We start from the raw sequence: 17,783 nt of genomic DNA on the forward strand, positions 1-17,783 counted from the left end.
GTACAAAGCAAGCTTGTCACCCAGGGCTGGCTGAGGGAACTGAACTAGTAGCAGTGACCTCAGGACAGTTTGCCTTATTTACTGATCCCCCAGAAGCCATGCCTTCCTTCCTCCTTACCCACTGTAAGGAGACATTTCCTGTTGCCCCAGGAGGTCCCCTGCCTGAAGCAGCTTGCTCCAGTCCTGTCCAGTTTTCTTAGCACTGCTCTCCCTGATTCTCTCACAAACCATCCTCCACACACTCAACAACCAATTAATTCTATTTTTCAGCCCACTTGGTTCTCCCTTTCCTTTAGGTTTGTGCCACTGTCCCACCTGGGGACATCCTGTCCCTTCCTCATTAGCCCATCAAGGGGTAGCCCAGACCCATGAGCTCCCAAAATCTTCTCAGAGCTCCCAGGTTTTTAAAAATCACTTCATATCTACAACAGTAAGCAGCAGCAATTCATTAGACAACTAATTATGCTGTTTTCTCTGTTGCTGCCTGAATTGGCTACTTAAATATGCCATCACATTTAACTTTCCATATAACAGATACTCCAGGACCTACCATGGGCTTACATGCTGTTATACAGAAATTAAAATATCAAAAATCAAAAATGCATTTAATACATCGCATTACTGAACATCATAACTTACCCTAGCCTACATTGAAGGTGTTCAGGTCATGTAAAATTAGTCCACAGCTTGGTGAAATCACGCAACAAAAGACATATTTTATAAAAAGAAGTATTCACTCTCTCCTGCAATTTATTTACTACTGTCCTGCCAATGAAAAGGTAAAATGGGTAAGCTTTCACACCATCATAAAATCAAAAAATTTTAAGTCAAACTCTTGAATCAGAGACTATAATATGCTTATATTTACTTCCTCTAAGAAATCAGTAACTATCTGAAATCGACCGATACAAAAAAGTAAATTACAAAGAAATTCTATGACATATGGATTCATGTTGATTTATTATTTTTTATTAATATGACAACAATATCACATCAGAGGAGAATACCTTTTAAAAAATGAGCAATCTTTTTTTTTATCAGTATCAGGGATCAAACTCACGACCGCATGCTTCAAGGCAGGCGCTTATGCCACTGAGCTAAATCCCCAGCCCTGACTTATTGTAAGAAATTTAATTTCCATAACAGCAACAATCTACTACACCCAATGTCTTATTTGTCATTCACACCTACCCTGTGATAGATACCATTTTTTTTTCTATTTCTCAGAGGAAGAAAATTGGGCCAAAAGGTTAGCTACCCAACATTATTCATTCTACACAGGTTCACTGGATACCTGCTGCGTGGCAGGCTTTGTTGGACAAAAAACAGATGGCCCCTATCTTCAAGGAGCTGTTTGTGCATCAGAGACTATAAACATTTTAAACAAATAAAGATAGAAGTAGATACCGCTAGGTGCTGTTAAGCAAACCAAAGCAGAGGAAGGCACTGAAGCAGGATGGGGGAGGCGCAAGGCGCATTCCTGAGACAGGGCGGTCGGGAAAGGCCTGTAGGGGACCACAGCTTTCACCAGAGGACTGAAGGATGGAAGCAACAAGCCCCGTGGTTACGTGTATCTGGGGAAAGGTTCCAGGCAGAAGAAGCAGACAGCAAAGGCCCTGAAGCCTAAACAAACTCGGCTTGTTCAAGAGCAACCAAAAGGGCCCTGTGGGCCAGGGTGCTGTGACAGAAGGGCAGAGAAGGGGTCCGAGTCAGAGAAGGAGCAGGAAGGTCTGAGCACCCTGAACAGCTTTGCAGTTCTGTTTTCCCAAATATGATGGAAAGACTCTGAAAGGTTTTAAAAAGGGTATGGAACACTGTGATTTTTTTTTTTTTTTAACTACTCAAACTGATGAAGGCAATGAATAGAGAAAGCCCACTACTTAGGGGAATACTGAAGTATTCCAGGTGACAGAGGAAGACAGTATTCAAGTGCAAGAAACCTGAAGAAAAAGGTCCCACAAAATTTTCTTCTGTGATGTAGAGAGTAAAAGAGAGATGTGCAGGAGACTCCAAGATAGGCAAATGAACAACAGGGATAAAATGCTATGACTGGGGGATAAGGAGGAGCAGTCGTGTTTACGGACACATCAAGAGTGTGGTTTTGCACAGGTTAAGTTTGAGCGCTCTTTCAGAAGTCCAAATAAATATCAGGAGGAAGATGAACCCATAATTCTGGGACTCGGGACTGAGATATAAAATTGAGAGTCAGATGGCTTTAAACAGGATGGCTGGCTTAAATAAAATTTTCACCAGGAGACTGTGACTAAAGGTGGACCACAGAAAGTTGTCTGAGGACGGAAGCTCAGGAGTCTCTAACATTTAAACATCAGCAAGAAAGAATCCAGTAAAGCACACCAACAATGGCCTTCTGGCGAGACGGAAGTAAACTAGAAGAACACTGACACAAGGAGGAGGTGACTGAATGTTTTCAAGATTGAGCCACCGACTATTCAATGCTTGCTGAGGAAATGGAGAAAGAGGAAGATGGAGAACTGAATGCTGGGTACGAGGTCACTGACAGCCTAAATGGCGTGGCTCCGGGGAAACTGTAGGCATAAATTCTAAAGACTGAGTTCAAATGAGTCTGTGACTGTAAGACACCATGGAGAGAAATTAAAGTCGATATGCTACATCCATGAATTAAAAGGCTAAACATTGTTCACCTGTCTGGTCTCCACAAGCTGACCTCAAATGCAGTGGTACCTCAGTTCACAAACTTAATTTGCTCCAGTTCTGGAAAGGATGACATGGCCATGTTCATCACCCGATGCAGAGTGTACAAACAAAAACAAAATTCTGCCAAACGGTTCAGTTTGTGAACCAAATTGTTCATAAGCAAAAGCACTCATGAACTAAGGGACTACTGTAAAATCACACTGATTTATACATGTACATCTGTATAATAATACGTATACAGTACTTAAAATAGCTAAACTAATCATTAAAAAGTATACTTTGTTCAAGATCTCATAGTAAGTCTACAGTAATCAAGGTAGTGCAGTAGTGAGATAGAATCAACAAATAGGTTAATACACAAGATAACTTACAAACAGACCCATACTTAAAAATCATGATTTTCACAAAAGTTACACAGAATATAAAAAAGGAAAAGGCCTTCAACAAATGATGCCAAAATAACTTAGTATCTATATGGCAAAAACAAATAAATCTCAACCCTGATATCATACACAAACATTAATTTGAAATGGACTGTAGACCTAAATATGTAAGCTAAAACTATACAGCATTTAAATATAACACAAAAGGCAACATTCGTAAGAGGTTAAACTTTAACAAAATTAAGCATTTCTACTTACCAAAAGACACGTCAAGAAAATGAAAAAGGCTGAAGACGTAGCTCAGTGGTAGAGGGCTTGCCTAGCATGCACAAGCCCCTGGGTTTGATCCCCAGCACTGCCAAAAAGAAAATGGAAAAGTAAGCCATAACCTGTGGAAAACACAGGCAAACTGTAGACCTGACAAGACTGCTATGTAGAGTCATGAATGCCTATAATTCAATAAAAAAGGGCAAAATGTTTGATCAGACAGTTTACAAAGGAAGATAAACTAGTAGTCAATAAGCACAGGAAAAAGTGGTCAATGTTAACATTCGTTAGGAAATTCAAGTAAGAAACACAGTGCGATACTGCTCCAATCCCTCTCCGAATAGGTTAGCACTAACAGACCACCAGAGGCAATGTGGCAGAGGACTCTCAAACACTTGGTCAAAGTGTAAAATCACAAGTATGTTAGAAAAGTTCTCACAGATTCTCATAAAACTAACATAAACCTACCTTACAATTCAGTGATTTCATTCCTAAGTATTTACCCAAGAGAAAAGAAAACATACATCCACAGAGTTATATTTATTCATGGCAAATTTATTCATGATAGCCAAAAGGGGGAAACAATTCAGCTATTCATCAGTAGAAAAGGGAGTAAACAAACTGTTGTATAGCTAAACAATGGAATGATAATTAGCTCCAGAAAGGGATGAATTATTAATGCACATGACATGAATTTCCAAAACACTATGCTGAATGAAGGAAGCTTAGCACAAAAGGGGACATACTGTATTTTGTTGTTGTTGTTGTTATTGTTCCCTTGTATTAAGGACTGAATTCAGGGCCTTCATATTGAGTTACATCTCTAATTATTTTGTGCTTGTTTATCATTCATTTGTTCATTCAAATAGTCTCACTATGTTACTATCATTCATTCATTTGTTCATTCAAATGGTCTCACTATGTTGCTAAATTGCCCACGCTGGGCTCGAATTTAGAATCCTTGATTGGTCTCACACCTGAGATTACAGGTGACAACCTGTAAATTTATAATCTTCCAAAAAGGCAAAAAATAACGTATGGCAAAGAGTTCTGAAAACAGTGGTTGCCTCTGGAAGGACATAGGAGGGCGGTATGAGGACTGATTGAGAAGGACCCAGAGGAACCTCTCTGTCACAACGGCTACGTTCTTTACTTCAGGAGAGCTTGGACTGCAGGGTGGTGCATGCACTCATCAAAACTACAAATGATACACTTAAGAGTTGTACGTTTCTGTGGATACAAACTTTACTACAAAGGAGAGAACTATAAACAAATACCGAATATAAATTAGTAATATGTACACTGAAGTACAGGGAATGGGTATAGAGAACGATGCCTGATAGTTTAAAATGTGTCTAAAACATAAAGTATGTTGATGAAAAGATAGAGGGAAGAGGAATGGATGACAAAATGAGTGCCAGAGTAATCAAGCAAAACATTCATTGTAGAACCAAGGTAGTGGCTGTGAATACTCACTTTAAAATCTGTCAGCTTTCTCATGCAGTTGAAATGTCCATGATAAGATATTCTGGGGGAAAGAGTGGGATAAGGAATTGGAGACAGTAAGAAGAGGTAATTTATTCAAAGAGTTTTGTTTTAAAGATGGAACAGAGACATGAGGTAAAGTAGAGGGGAACTGAGAAGAAAAGGAGTTATTTTTAAAAGTATTTTATCATTAATTAATACACAGCAATTATAAATATGCAGTGCAGTGTGACATTTCAACACATGTGTGCAATGTGTAATGATCAAATCAGGATAACTGAAATAGCCAACTTCTCAAACCTTTGTCATTAGTCTGTACTGAGAGCACTCAACATCCACTTTCCCAGCTATTTTGAAACACTACACTACTAATCACTGTCAGCCATAGTTATTACCCCTCCGTGCTACAGAACATTAGAGCTCCTATCCAACTGTCCCCTGTGCCTACTAAACATCCTTCCTCCATCCTTCCTCCCCCACACCCTTCCCAGGCTCAGAAAGCCATTATGCTACTCTTCTATGAGCTCAACATGTTAGCTTGCACACATGGGTGAGAACATGCTTATATTTATCTTTCTGTGCCTGACTTATCTCACTTAACATAATGTAAATAAGTATCTTTTTAAAAGAAAGATATTATAGAATGTTATAGTCAGATGCATGAGGGTGAGATGGATCTTAGCCAGGAGGACTAAGAATCTATCCACAGTAAAGAACAGGGGACAGGGAAACAGAATGATAGGTGGATGCTGGAGGATTTGGTAAGTCTTTTCCAATTGCTTTTAGTTTCGTATATATATATGGAATATATATATATATTCAGTAAGATCATTAGCTGACAGACAGAAAAAAATCGTAGACCTAAGGACAGAGATAAAGGTGGGAAAGGTCTCACTCTGGAGAGTTAGAAAATGAATTTACTAGGGGTGGAGGGCAGGATGATCAATTTAACGTCACCATTAAATTGCTGTGTGTGTGCTGCATGCATGCTCATCTACTGGGGGGAAGCACACCTACACCTCATAACCTTAATTTTAAAAGGGTTGGGTTTTGCAGGAGAGTAAGAATAGAGGTAGGGAAAAAGAAGTTCATGCAACAGAGCATGAACATAGTGAGTAGAGGAAAAGTTAGCCTACCTGACCATAAAGGAAAAGCAAAAAGTAGCAAAGTCAAAAGATTAGAGGTAAAATTATTAATCTTGAGATACTGGAATGCAGAAGGAAAGCTGGCGGCTGGTGGAACTAGGATTGAAGGCAGCTGTGGTCTGAGCCTGCCTCCCAGCTGCACCACACACCAGCATTTTCAGGACTGGCCTCTGTGCGTCAGCCTCTAAAATATCTGTGTACCAATTTGATCTTTCCAAGGCCCAAGGGCATTATCTAGCCTCGTGTCCTTAAAAAGACATGCCCACAGCAGCATTTTTTTCATGGTATGGGAAATATGAAACACAAAAGAAGACTACAGTGTTTTACACATTTCAACAAATTGGCTACAAGAGAAAAATTTACCCTCTTGTCTCATCAGCCCATCTCTGGGCCTTATCTTTCCTATTCCTATAAAGAACCTGTTGCTACCTGGAACAAAATAAGCACTAATTTAGATTTGGAAGATCTAAAAACCATCTAAACTCAAAGCAATTATTTCAAAAGAATTTCTTTTAAAAAATAAATATGCATGTTAGTCACTCTCAAGGGATAAGGAAAGACACCAGCACTCTTAGACAATGAGATTTTTTAGAAGGACTGCTAACTTGGTGTCTTAGTTATTTCCTCATTGCTGAGATCCATTACCCCACACCCACAATTTAAAAGAGGAAGGCTAAGGCGCTGGAGACTTAGCTCAGCGGCATAAGCACCTGCCTTGCAAGCAGGCGGATGTGAGTTCGATCCCCGGTACCGATAAAAAAAAAAAAAAAAGATAATAGCGGAAGGCTCACAGTTTTCAGAGGTTTCAGTTCATTGCTGGCTGGCTTCAAGGCAGGGCAGCATGGCAAAGGAGAAACAGCTCATGGCCTGACAGGCAGGAAGCAAAGACAGGGATCAAGGGAAAAAAGACAGAGATCCACCCTTCCAGGCCACGCCCCCAGTGACTCACCTCCTCCAACCAGGCTTCACCTCTCAAATCATATTTAGCTACAAACTCCTTGGTCAGTAGTCTATCTCACTAGTAAGTATCATGCCCAGTGATCCAATCAATTCCCCAAAACCCTACTTATAAGCCCAGGAGGTTTTGTGGGGACATCTAACTATAAACCATCACACTAGATCAGCGGTAGCAAACAGATGACATACACAGTATTTGTTTTCCTTGTAAGACAACAGTTACTAAGATATGAGTTGTTTTCTCCTAAACTAAAACCTCAGTATTCGGGTTTGACTGCAGTGTTGTCACTTAGCTGTAGAAAAGTGGGTGTTGGGTAGCAGTTTGGGCGCTCATCCCTAAAAGATCTACCGCCACCGCACTAGGTTAAGAAACCATCTTAAAGTACCATGTTTCCAATGGCATGTAAGTACTCAGAAACGAGTTCAGATTCCCTCAGCTGGCCTTCTGCCATTAAAAGACGGGTCCTTGCCATTCTTCTGCACACATACCATGACCCAACTAAATAAGGGAAAAGCTAAAAGGAAATGTAAGTATGCCTAAGTTAACCTTGGCATTCTCCTTCTGTCATTAAGGTAACTTGCATACAGATGCATATTTTATTATTTGAGATGTTGCCAAATTACCTTTAAAAAATTTATCCCAATTTAAGTGCCATCATAAGGCTGGAGGAAAGCATAGATCTTAGCAATTTATGCACACAGCTTACCTCTATTAGACTGCTGTCCAATAGAATACATTGTCAGTCACAAATACGAACCACATATGTAATTTTCAATTTTCTACCAATCACATTAAAAAGTCAACAGAACTGAAAATAACCTTAATGATATTTTTATTTAACCTATTTAATCTGAAATGGTATGTAATTTAATCATGTGATCCATATAAAAATTATCAATGGACTGTGTTACTTTCTTTTATACAAATGCTTAAATTCTGAGTGTATTTTACGCTTAGAGCACATTTCAATTGTTCCAAAGTCACACGTGGTCAATGGACACCACTCTGGAAACAGGAGTCTCAGAGGTACCAAAAAGCAGAAGCAGATTTTTTCAGCCCTTCCATCTCCACAAGTTCAAAGAGGAGAGGTTGTTTTGGCTCATAGTTTACGGAAGCTTTAATCTACGGCTAACTGGCTACAAGGCAGGCAGCCTGGCAGAGGATAAACAGCTCAGGGCATGGCAGCAGGAAGCAGACAGCCACCACAAATGGGGGGAGAGAAACATAACTTGTGGGCCACACCTGCAGCGACCCACCTCCTCTGACCAGCCATTACCTTCCTTTTTTAAAACTGTTTTTTAAAAAATTTTATTAGTATATGTTTGCAGAACGTAATGATTAATTTACTATGAGGAGTTGGTAACTGTACACAACACATCTTAACTCCTTTTCATCCCACCCGCCCATCTCTCCCGGCTCCTTTCAATTCCTGGTCCCTTCCCACCTGCAAAAGCTCTATTTCCACTTTTTCTTCGATTGTACTTTTTCTCCCACCCCTTTCCTTCCCTTTCCTCCCTCATCCCTTCATCTCTGGTCCCCCTTCCCATTTGAAAACGTTTTTCCTGCTTCCTATTTTTATCTTTCATTCTGCTCTTTATTTATAATTTGAGTTCTCATATAAGAAAAACCATGTGGTGTTTAAACTTACATGTCGGATTTATTTTACGTAGCATTATAGTTCAAGGTGTATGCCTATGAATGCCTCGAGTTTACCTTTCTTTATAACAGCTCATATATTCTGCTGATGGACATATAAGCTGCTTCCAAGATTTAGCTATTATAAATTATACTGCTAAAAACATGGCTTTTTATATATTCCAATAATATGCTGTCTTTAACTGTTTGGGGAAGATACCTAAAAGGATACTAGCTGAAGCAAATATTCTATTTTTAGTTTTTTTGAAGAATCTCCATAGTGCTTATGCTATTTTACATATCCATCAACAAAGTAGAAGAGTTCCTCATTCTCCTGCAGCCTTGGGAACATCTGTTATTTGATTTCTTGATGACAGGCATACTTTCTGGAGTAAGATGGTATCTTGAGGCTGTTTTAATTTGCATTTTTCTAGTGGCCAGCAATGTTGAGCACTTTTTCATGTACTTACTGGCCACTTGTGCTTCATCTTCTGAGAAGTGTCTACTCATTTGGGTTGCCCATTTTTGTAATGGGGCCTTTTATTTTAAGGAGTATTTGTTTTAGTTCTTTATATATGCTAGATGTTAATCCTCTGTTCAAGATAGAGCTGAAAAACTTTTTTCTCATTTTGTAGGTTGTCTCTTAACTCTGTTGGTTATTTCCTTAGCTGTGAAGAAGTTTTTTTTTTAATTTGATAGGATCCTATTTATTGGTTCTCAATATTATGTCTTATGCAGTTGATGCTATGTTCAGAAAGTCTTTGCCTATGTCTATGCCCTTTGTAAAGTATTTGGCTTTTTTAAATATTAATCTGCCAAGTTTTAGTCTGCTTAATCTTTGTAGATCTCAAGTTATTAAAGCTTTTTTTTTTGCCAAACTAAAAACTTTTAAAATCATTTAGCTGTAACTTTAGCTCTTGATTCTCAAAGTAGATTGGCTAAAAGCTACCCATAGTACCTATCTATGCCACAGCTCTCACATCAGATGCCTTGAAATTTCCTCTGCCAAATGAATTAGTCTGCATCTCTTAACTTCAGACTCCTTTGAAGTCTTAGGACATCAGCAAAATGCAGACAAATTTGTTTTTGCCACCACATAACACACATGGCCTAGGTCCCAGCTGCCGATGCAGTCCTTGCTCCTAACTGAAACCTGCTGTGCCTAGTCTTTGCTAGTATTCTAGTCTTCTGAGCTTCAGTCAATATCTCCCACCAAACTCAGCTGGCAGCATTCTAGGGCTGCCTCTCCAAATGGCATCTCCAAACCTTTTCTCACTCCTCCCATAGCCAGGTCCAAAAGCTTTTGAATCACATGAAATGTAGAATTACAGCAATGGTACCAAATTTCCTGGTATCACTCCTGGTACCAAAGTCTGTCTTAGTTATTTTTATGTCACTAAGACACAATACCCAATGCCTGCAAATTAAAGAAAGAAAGGTTTATTTTAGCTTATAGATTATAAACTAGAGGTTTCAGTCAATAATTCACTGGCTGAAGGCAGGGCAGCATAACAGAGGGAACAGCAAAGAAGAAACCGCTCATGGCATGGCAACAGGAAGCAGAGAGCAATCAGGGGTGAAAGGAAGGAGATTTCTAGGCCATGCCCCCAGCGCCCACCTCCCCCAGCCAAGTTTTACCTTCCAATAGCAAGTTAGCTATAACCCCCATAATCCAAGCACCTTTCAAAAGCACCACTTAGGAGCACAAAAGGCTTTGTAGGACGTTTTAAACATAAACCGTAACAGTCTTCAACATCAGCTTCCTTCCTGGTTTTGCTATATTAGAATAGTAGATTGAACTATCCACACTGAGGTTTTTCCCCTCTTCCTCCTTGAGAGCAAATCATCGTCTCTTGACAATACCTCCATTTTTTCATTAAATAAATACCAAGATGTGCCCCCCAAGTGGTGAATGTTTCTCTTACACTGCAAGAGCCTGTACAAAATATAGCACCCAAGGAACCCACGGCCATAATGTTAAGAGAAAACGGTGTGGATTTGTGCACCTAGAAAGGACTATAAAATATATCTGAATATGCTACAACTCATTTAGGTATCACCCTTCCCAGCAAAGACAATCAAGGCCACCTTTCCAGTGTTAACATTCACAGTAAGGCAGGTGTCGGGTCGGGGAGGCAAGAGTATAAACAAGAAGGGCTCAGGCCAGCCAGTTCATCAGTGTCTCCTTCACACAGCAAGTTCATTATCCCTGGATTATCACTGGTGAAAAAGGAACATTTTTCCTGAGTTAACAAAACTTAGACAATATAAGAATTAATTTGACATTTTAAAAAAAGAAAAAAATTTAAAAGCTATTGTGACTGTTAGCCTCAAGAACAAAATGATCTTTTGTATTTTGAGTGCATTTGCATTTCTTTTTTGTGAGGACTGAACAGACAGTCTGTGGACCTTTTAACAAATGAGATGGATGATAGGGAGAGAAACAGGGTTATCCAGTTACCAGCTGCTAGACAAACCAGGCCAGAGGTAGAGATGTAGAGATGCAGAGATGAATTTTTCTTTAATGAGTAAAATTCCTGGGTTCATCATACAACTGAACTCATTCAGTTAGGATGTCAATAAATCCAGCCACTGGTTTTCCAACAGCCCATCTATCAGCTTCCCAAATAAAAACAAAACCAAAAGGCAATATGACAACATGTAAAACAATGTAACAAACCTCTATTATATATTACAGGAATTGTTTTTAAAACCTTTTGTCTTGGTCCCTTTCCTTTAAAATGTAAACATTAATGTCAAAAGCATGAGTTAAAAGTAATAATATCAATAAGAATGTAAGTGGGGAAAGGGAAATCAGAGGAGAAGGAAGGGATGAGGAAGTTAGCTGTATTGTGTTTGTGTACCTGTCCCCCAAGGTGATTATAAAATACAGGTACTGCACACATGAACCAATAAAAAAAAAACCCATGAAACCCCAAAAAATCCATTCCTTCTGAACAAGTACTATAAGGGCAAAACTACAGAATAGCAAACTTACAGATATTTGATAACAAAGTGAAAAATCCACTAGTGGTCTGTGACTACACTCCTGCTACTTGTCATGTACTTAGCCAGCCTTGACTGCCTGCAGCCAGCTGCTTCTCTTCAGTAATACACTGGGTCAGCCTGACTGTGTCCAGCTTGTGTTTTTCTTTAGTTACAAAAATATATATGGTTCCCAACTTGCTTCAGAGACTTCATGTTTGAAACACACTGGCCCAGTCAAGGTCACATTTAACGCTACTTGCTCCATTCAAAACCTCTCCTTTTATTCCCAGGAATCTACTGAGAACTAGCTTGCTTGACAACACATGACTTAATTCATGTAAAGAATCATGTAATAACCTGCCATCAGCCTTGGACTTCTTGCTTGAAAGCTGTATTTAAACTGAACTCCAGGCTGACTCATGGCTAGGGATTTGGAACTGATTCCCAAAAGTTCACTAGCATAATAAACAGTAGCCTTCTAACCCCTCAGTGCAAAAAGTCTTCCATTCAGATTGATATTGGTTTTTCTGCAACATTTCTATTAAGATGATGATGGAACACAGTTTATTCCTAGACAAAGGAGCTTTGACACGTTTGCCTGTGGTTCTCCACGCTTACAAAATGCATCACTGTTAAAGACAGGGTAAGGCAAACAAGACCACTTACCATTACTCTGTCTATATCTGAGTTTAAATTCCCTGCCACCACTAGAGGTGTTGGTTTGCATCTCTCAATACGACAGCGTATTTGAGGGCTTTTCCTTTACTTCAACATTTACCTCCTGAATACCTCCCAGCACCTAATGTGCAATGGACTAGGCACTGAGGATTCAAGAATGACTTGAAGGCATTGTCCTCAGCTGGCACACTCACGGAGGGGTAGTCTACATGGCCCCACCAACAAAAGTATCCTGGGCACAAACAGCTGTGCAAACCCAGAGCGGAGCCGAAATGCTTCAGCATGCAGGGAAAATAGGGGGTCAGGGCAGACTCCGTGATGTATATGATGCTTCTATCTATCAGCAAGGAGGGAGGAAGGGCATTCTATTCAAAGACACCAAAGCAGAAGAACATATGGTATGTTCTGTCACTGGATGCGGTGGAGGGGATATGTACATCCAGGCAACCGGAAATTAGGTTAAAGAAGCATGTGACAGGGGCTGGGGATTTAGCTCAGTGGCATAAGCGCCTGCCTTGCAAGCAGCAGTCGTGAGTTCGATCCCCGGTACCAATAAAAAGGAAAAAGACAAAAAAAAAAAAAAAAAAAAAAAAAAAAAAATGCACAGAAGCATGTGACAGCCCATTGTGAAGGGTCTTTCTTGGGGGTAAGCGAATCTAGGGCCGTCAAACCTTGCTATGTACCCAGCCCTTTCAATTTTTTTATTTTGAAACATGGCTGCCCAGGCTAAGGTTGAACTTATGATCCTCCTGCCTCAGCCTTCCAGAATACTGGAATTAGAGGAATACACCATCATGCCTGGTCTTGAAAAAGGTCTTCATTGCCATGATAGTGAGCTTTAGGTCCAGTTTTTGGTGGTGGCAAGTGTGAACTGATTGACTGATTAATTGATTGGTTGGTTGATATTGGTGGCACTCTCGCCTCAGCCTCGTATGGCCATCACTGCTGCCAGCATAGAAGAGTCTAAACTGCAGGATAACATCATCTAATCTGGGTTTCAGCAAGGTCATCGTGGAAGGCTTCAGGCAGAGAATGAGCAGTATTCCATGAGATAAAACCCCAGCTGAACAGAGTCCATAATGGGAATGGGAAAAGGGTCCTGGGGAAAGATTCAGTAACCAGGTGAGGAGTAAGAGGACAGGGAGGCAGAAGGGATCTCAGTTCCCAAGCAAGCAGGTACTGGCCAGGTGCGTGAGACCTGTGTGACACATACAGCTCCCTTCAAGGGAATGGTGGGGGATCAAACAGTGGGGCAGCTGCATCCTGAGACCGTGCTGGGCCATCAGGGGCCATGGGTGATCTTCCAGGGAAGCTGCAGGAGACTAGAGAAGTGGGGAGAACTCTAACAGCAGCTAGAAGCCTCGGCCTGCAGAGCCTCTTTCAAACACTCGGAACACAACAGGGAAGACAACTGAGGGGGAAGCTGAGCCAAGAGGAGGTTCTGTGCTACATCAGGGCATTCTCTGCACTGCAAGGAAAGATTTAACGGTTAAATGGTTTCATATCTGAAAGCGGAAGGATTCTACAGAAAGCCCCGTGAAAGAAAAACACACAGAGAAAAACTTCCAAGAAGTCTAGGACAGATAAGAGACCAGGACAAATAGTGTTTGGGAGTTAAAGGAGTTCATTTCTGTGGTGTGTGTGTGTGTGTGTGTGTGTGTGTGTGTGTGTGTGTGTGGTTTTGTTTTTGATTTGTTTATTGTTATTGTTGTTTTGGCTTTCTGCAGAAAAGAGAAGCAAGGCCAGTCACAGAGAGAGGAGCAGAAGTTTACTTGCTGCTTATGGAGTCATGTGAATTGTTCTGGTTCTGAGAACACAAAACTACACAGAAAAGTCTTGCTCCTAGGAAACCTGAATTCTAATTGCCATTTTAAATTGAGTTGATTAGCAGCATTTACACTATCATTAGTTTCATAATGAGGTCCAGGAACAGAAAGGTAAAAAGGGTACAAATCCAATCTGTTGTTTTGCAAAGAGAAATCACCCACATCCTCCACAAATAAATATGTACCTAAAGATCTAGAGAATTTATTAAGAAAAAAATCCTGCCTGCAAAAGTGAGTCTTGTGGACAAAATTCTATTGCTCACATATTTTTTTTTAAATTCTTCATTCATGCATGCAACAAATCTTTATTAGACTTACTGCCTTCCAGACACAATAAAAAAGAGCACAATAAACAAAATATCTGCTTTCATGGGAGCTTTCATTTTAACACAGTTCAAGTGGGGAAGAGACGAGCAGCAATGACAAAACGCATACCTCTTACATGTCAAAGCCAGAAAAAAACAGAGTGCAAAGTCAAATGATAGGGCCATGCAGGATTCTACCTTAGATATGTGATCAAGGAAGGCATCTCTGATGAGTGATATTAAAGTAGAGACATGAAGCAAGTGAGAATGCAAGTCCACCGCTGTGGGAACCCTTTAGGTCATAGCTTGCTAGAAGGAACAATTCACCGTGCTTCTCAGAATCTTTACCCACTTCATAGAAAAGCTTAGCAATTTCCCTTATCTGCTATACAACCAACCCCAAGAAGATTTGGCTCTCCCAAGGAATATGCAGACACATTCTTAGCATCTTTTTTTATACATGTGGTCACTTGTCTCCTGCAAATCATGAATATGAAATCCTCGCCACAGAGCATGCCATAGCCTCACGCCTCCTGACATACAGTCAGACTGTATCATGAACACCAGAATACCTTTATCAGTCTCCTCACCCACTGAACCACAAGGCTTCTGAGAAATCTCGTTTGACTTGGACTGCCAGTGCTTAACCCTGAGTTTAAACCAAAAAAAAGGTTCAAGAAGTAATTGCTGAATGAATGAATGAAACCTTTGCTTGTAAACTGTGTATTAAGGAAGAATTTACTCAAATGTGATAGGAATCCCACAGTAAAGGTCTTACATGTGCTCTCACAAACTCGAGGCAAACATTTTGCCACTCTATGTTATAAAAAGGTATGGATTTCTGTTTTCAAGTGAATTTAAACCTGAGACAACAAGATTGAGTTTTACAAACTCCTTTTTTTAAATACCCACATCTATAACTGGATGAACATCCCAAACGGCAAAATGCAAAATCTGAAATGTCCTGATGTCCAAAACTTTTAAACACTGACATGATGTCACAAGTAAGAAACCCCACAGCCAAACTCACATGCATCAAAACACAGACACACTAAAGCTAGTGTATAAAATTATCTTTAGTCCATGTGTTTAAGGTACATAAGAAACATAAATGAATTTTGTTTTTAGACTCGGGCCTGGTCTCCAAGATACCTCACTGTGTATACACAAATACTCCAAAATTTCCAAATATTTCTGGCCCCAAGCATTTCAGATAAGAGACTCTCAATCTGAATTTAGTACAAAACAATATAGAGGTCAATGCACAGTGTACTAAACAACACTGACCTATATACTCTTAACAAGTATATAATTCATATACTTTATGTTATGTGAATTATATGAAAATAGAGCCATTATTCAGGAAAGAAAATAAGGGAAGAATTTTTTTTCAATAAAAGATTATTGTGCATGCAAATCTTACCAGTAAAAGAGTTTTGCAATGCTGATTTTTGTTTAAGTTGAGAAGCTATCATTGTTTTGATTTCTTTAAAATATACCATTAAGCTGAGTGTTCAGCTTAGCAGCACAACTGCCTGCCTGGCAAGCACGAGGTCGTGAGTTCAATCATTAGTACCAAAAAAAGAAATAAATAAAGTAAAATACACCATTAATATCTCTGTATATAGAATACAAAAAAGATACAAATGAGAAAAATTCATGCTGCTAAAAATTCAAATGTCTTTCCATTTGTTTCTAAACAACTTTAAGTGCCATTAACTTTGATGAGTTCCCACTAGCTGATGAACCTCAAAACTCTTTACTCACCTAATGAAAACATCAAAAATAAATTCTTAATCATCTATGATAAACAAAAAGGGAGATCAAAGTAGAAAAAACAGTGAAATGTACAATTAGTATAAGTTCTCCTCTTAGTCAATAACTACCCACCTACCTTCTGCAAACACCAGAAATAAATAAATAATGATTTGTTTTAACCCTGTATCTCTCTCTACAAGTCAATAGCTAGATACTAGTAAGTAATGGTCCACCGTGGCTGCCACACCCCCTAGAACACCTTTCTTACCTATCCATTCCAGGTCAGCTACAAGGGATTCTTTTTCCCCAGAGGTAGAGCAAAGAAACGGGCAGCAGGCATTCTGTGCTTCACACACCTTTACCTGGTTATTCGGGCAAACACAAATCCACTGCTGCCACGTAGAGGTTTTGCAGGGTTGGTATAAGGCTTCTGTTCAGCCAGTATTCATCAGAAAAAAATTATCCTCAGCAGGACTAAAGAGATCAGTTGGAAGTCCTTGAAATGAGGGTATAAGCCTCCCTCAACTCAAGAGACGTCACACTTGGGCTGCCGCTGCTGTTCTTCCTTCCTGCCTCCCTGCCCAGCTACAAAATTCAACTTTACTTAGCCAGACCCTTGTGTGAATTAGCAAATTCCCAATAATAAAGCCCTCAGTACATATACTTGACTAATTCTGCCTCCCTGGTAAACCCTGGCCGGCCAGGTATACCCTGTGAGAGGACAGAAAAAGATGTCCTGGCTTGGAATCATCCAGAAAAATACCAAACACTCTTGTTCTTGCAAGGGCTCCCCGCTTTCAACTTCTTGCAGTAATGGCCAGGAGAAGACAAGATTGTGAGTTAACTAACTTTTCAAATAACTGAGATCTACAATAATTTAGAGATGGAGAGTGCGTGATGCACAACACCTGCAGCTGCCGAGGCGATTTCTGCAACTACACTCTGACCAGTATTTGGAAGTGGGAGCGCTGAAATTGGGAAAAAGGAGGTGGCATGCTCGCTTCCCCTCTCCCTCCGGGCTCTGCCACAGCATAAACATGAGGCTGCACACACTGGCATCCATCAGGGACAAGGGCCACATCTGAAGACATCGGAGTGGAGACATGCAGAGGGCAGTGACGCCCAGAACCCATCTGCCCATCCCCATCAACCCATCTGTTTTCCACTCTCTGCTACCTTCCCGACTGCCTTTGCATGAGAAGTGAAACACTACCTGTGGGTGTCACATCCTTGAAGCAAAACACAATTCCTACCTGACAGGACAGAAAACTCGTTTTCTTTAGCCTTCCTTAGCAACAGACTTCTCCACCTAGGTTGCTACATTATAAAGAACTGGCTGTGTTTCACTTCACTGCTATGCACATGGTGACACATTAAGTATTTTAAGAGGATTAGAGCAGACAAACAGCCACAGTAAATGCCCATCCTTACTTCTCCGTGCACCTATGCTTTGGCAAAAAATGATGAGAACAGTTTTTACAGTCTACACTAAGTGACTTCACAAAGCCACAAACTTTAATTCCCATGGAATAGAATTTCATGTAGCAAGCCTATGGGTTACATCCAAATCCACTTACTCGACAGATTTGTGCTGTAGAAAACTAGCCTGGCTGTCTCCTTCAACAGGCTCTGTCTTTTCATGTTGGAGGCCACCTAATTTCCACCAGACCGACAACCCT

General features: G+C 40.2%; 1 protein-coding gene across 8 annotated transcripts in view; it reads right to left on the reverse strand.

The window, feature by feature from the left end:
- The window catches only part of Pld1 (phospholipase D1), a 233,157-nt gene that overhangs the window by 196,600 nt on the left and 18,774 nt on the right, over positions 1–17,783 (reverse strand). For 2 of the 8 annotated variants that reach the window (XM_063227169.1, XM_063227163.1), the window contains exons 3-4: positions 3,318–3,414; positions 640–765 (exon numbers count right to left, since the gene is read on the reverse strand). The exons of 2 other annotated variants lie outside the window; for them this stretch is intronic. The gene's annotated coding sequence lies outside the window, so the exon portion shown is untranslated. Of the gene's footprint in view, positions 1–639; positions 766–3,317; positions 3,415–4,802; positions 4,855–17,783 lie in introns of all 8 variants that reach the window. 4 more of the 8 variants (XM_063227160.1, XM_063227162.1, XM_063227165.1 and 1 more) reach the window with 3 other exon arrangements.

Source organism: Cavia porcellus, unplaced genomic scaffold (assembly GCF_034190915.1).
Source record: "Cavia porcellus strain 051 isolate PalLab524CR breed Dunkin Hartley unplaced genomic scaffold, mCavPor4.1 scaffold_17, whole genome shotgun sequence".
NCBI classification, from domain to species: domain Eukaryota; kingdom Metazoa; phylum Chordata; class Mammalia; order Rodentia; family Caviidae; genus Cavia; species Cavia porcellus.